General features: G+C 41.3%; 1 non-coding gene across 1 annotated transcript; it reads left to right on the top strand.

Annotated features, from left to right (window-relative positions):
* The first annotated feature begins 260 nt into the window (after positions 1-260).
* LOC119929366 lies at positions 261-398 on the top strand. The gene has a single exon (XR_005451493.1). It is a non-coding gene; the product is annotated as a small nucleolar RNA SNORA7 (small nucleolar RNA).
* Positions 399-3,431: the final 3,033 nt, after the last annotated feature.

A 3,431-nucleotide genomic window follows, 5' to 3' on the forward strand; every position in this document is an offset into this window, starting at 1 on the left:
ACCTTTCAGCTACCTTCTACATTGTGGACCAACCCCTTCTCCTGTATTATCTAACCTTGGCTTCACTGAAAGTGTCCTTCCTGGTTCACCTCCTACCTCTGAAAATTGCATAGGAATAGAGCAATGCCATTACCACAGAGGGTCAGGTCAGTGGCCTTTCTAGCTCAGCATCCTGTTTCGAACAGCAGCAGCAAGGTTCTGCCAGACACTCCAGCAGGAGAAATGCATTGGAGAAATGAAAATTCCCTGTCTGTCACCCTAACTTCTCAGGGTCTCACCTGGAGAGTTTCCAGTACTCTGCCAGTCTTGACTGCGGGAGGGAGAGTCAAGCGGAGGCATATCCATTCCATTCCTAGCTTGGCCAGTGACTACCTAGTGGAAGGCAATCTGCTACAAGTCAAAACTCACCTGTGCTGGGCAGCAGCAGCATGGGAGAGAGTCGAGGGTGGAGACTCAGATTACTGTGTTGAAGGAGGCAATGGTAAGCCACTTCCATATTTTTTACCAAGAAAACTCTATGGATACTCTACCAGAATGATTGCAGATGGAGGTGGGGCATTCTGATACAGATGAGTCTGTGGTGTCGCTATGGGTCGGACATAACTCGACAGCATAAGATAACAACATTGTCAGCCTGGAAAGGGTATTCATTCAGTCAGTCAACTGTATTTATTGAGTGCTTACTGTGTCAGGGCACTGTTCTAAGCACTTGGGAGAGTACAGTATAAGAGAGTTGGTAGACATGGTAGAGATGTCCCAAAGGCAGGAGGATATATGAGACTTCAGAGAAGGAGAAAGTTCAGGGCCGTAGATGTAGATTTGTGAATCATTCATGTAGAGATGAAGTTGAAGCCATGTGAGCAAGTGAGTTCTCCAAGGGAGTGGGTGCAGATGAAGAATAGAAGGAGATCCAGAACTGAGCCTCAGGGGACTACCATAGTGTGTGGGGTACAGAGGAAAATCCCAAGAAAGGGACAGAATGAGTGGCCAGGGAGGTAGGAAGTGAACCAAGAGGGGACACCTTCAGTGAAGCCAAGGTTAGATAATATTTACAGGAGAAGGGGTTGGTCCACAATGTAGAAGGTAGCTGAAAGGTCAAGGAGGATTAGGATAGAGCAGAGGCCATTAGATTTGGCAAGAAGGAGATAAGTGGTGACCTTTGAGGGTTGTGTCTATGTAGCTCCCTTTAGAATGTAAGCTCACTGTAGGCAGGGAATGTCTTCCAACTCTGCTGTATTGCACTTTCCCCAAGTACTTGATACAGTACTCTGTAAACTCTCCTTTAGACACAGAATGTGTCTACCAACTTCATTATAGTGTTATATTGTAATCTCCCAGGCACTTAGTACAGTGCTCTGCAGTAAGTGCTCAATAAATATAATTGATTATAGCTATTATCTACAATGGAATACTGGTATGGGTGGGCTATTGGTTTGAGTCAGGATGGTTTTGCTTGTGTTAATAATAATAATAATAATAACAACTGTAATATTTGTTAAACATTTATTATTTGCCAGGCACTTTACTAAACCCTGGGGTGGATGCAAGCAAATTGGGTTGGACACAGTCCCTGTCCCTCATAGGGCTCCCAGTCTTAATACCCATTTTACAGATGAGGTAACTGAGTCACAGAGAAGTTGTGACTTGCCCAAAGCCATACATAGCAGATAAGTGGCAGAGCCAGGATTAGAACCTAGGTCCTTCTGACTCCCAGGCCTATACTCTATCCAATAGGCCAAGTGTGTTCTAGTGTTTGTACCATCCTGCAGGTTGCTACATTGTGATCACGGACACAAAGACATTTCTCCTTTTCATGGAAAACTATCCCTTAGGATGGAATTTGCCTTTTAAGCAATCAGGAGAAATAAACACACTGGCATAATCAGGAAGCGTCTCTAATTTTTGGAGCCATATTCCCAGATTATAACAGAAACTCCAGAATAAGCATAGCAATGACATGAACCTGAGACAACTCATTTCTAGAGAAGCAATATAGCCTAATGGAAAAAGCATGAGCCTGGGAGTTAAGGAATTTGGGTTTTAATCCCAGCTCCTCTACTTGCCTCCTTTATTACCTTTGGCAAGTCAGTTACCATTCTTGTGGCTCAGTTTCTTCATCTGTAAAATGGGGATTTAATACCAGTTCTCTCTCCCCTTCAGACTGTGAGTCCCATGTGGGATAGGGACTGAGTAGAACCTGATTAACTTGTATTAGCATTTAACAAATACCACAATTATTGTTGTTATTATTGCTTAATAGAAGGTGTCATTCTTTCACAAACTATCCATAAACTCCCTCAGGAGATTGTGAGCTCCTTGTAGGTAGTGATCATCTAAGACAATTCTATTGTATTCTCTCAAGTGCTTAGTTCAGTGTTCTACCCAATTTGAGCATTTCGGTGCTCAAATAAATGCCACTGTTTGATTACAAGGACTCTCTGTACTGCCTAAATCTCCTAAATTTTTGCTTAAACATTATAGGCTGGATTAGCCTCTTATAATGATACCTCCCATCTGTGATTCAAATCTGGACAGATAAAATTCCATTTTTGCCCTTCCTTTGAAGGATTTCATGTTTTCTTCCAAACTGTTTCCAGGATAACCTGAAATGCCTCTAGGTATTCAGCCACTTTCCTGGATGTTGCTTTCTTAGAAAGAAGAATCTATACTTTTCCTTTGGGAGTTTAGAACTGCCAACCAATCATATTTATTAAGCACTAACTATGTGAAGCACACTATACTAAGCGCTTAGGAGAGTGCACTATAACAGAGTTGGAAGACATCCTTTGTGGTTTCCCAAATTCTCTCTGTCATCTGAACCCAAGCTGATGGTGTTGGCAATACGTTTATCCAGCAGATTACATTTTGTACTTTGTATACCAATTTATTTCAGGGTAGAATGGATTCATTTAATCAGTCTAGAAAGATTAAATTATTTTATTCCTTTACATGACAGGGAGGTGACACATAGGTTCTCATAACAATGGCAATCAGTCAAGCAGAACTTTAAACTTGTGCCTGCTAGCCCTCCAGCTAAAGAGTGTATTGATTGAACCTTGTAATGCATTAGAAGAAATAGGAAGCTTGAATTCATTTAGATGATATAATTATAACACATTCATACTTGCTAAACCAAATGAGCAGAAGAGAAAGAGCAAGTGAATGAGGATGCCAAACTGACTATGAACGTTGTTTCTGATGTTTGAGTAATAAAACCAGCAGGGAATAGCAGTCAATGATTCAAGATTATCGGAAAGAAAAGAACTGTCATTAGAGTAAGTTTTTGTTCTTTCTGAAGTCTGGACCTCTCAACTTAGTGTCAGCAAAAGTTGGCTTGAGATGATCACTTTTTCCACCCCTGAAAATACTGTATGTGGTTCAAAAAGATCTGTGAAATGAAACATTGTTCACCTCTCTGACATTGTTTAATT

The sequence above is a fragment of the Tachyglossus aculeatus genome, chromosome 5, assembly GCF_015852505.1.
Source record: "Tachyglossus aculeatus isolate mTacAcu1 chromosome 5, mTacAcu1.pri, whole genome shotgun sequence".
Taxonomy (NCBI): Eukaryota; Metazoa; Chordata; class Mammalia; order Monotremata; family Tachyglossidae; genus Tachyglossus; species Tachyglossus aculeatus.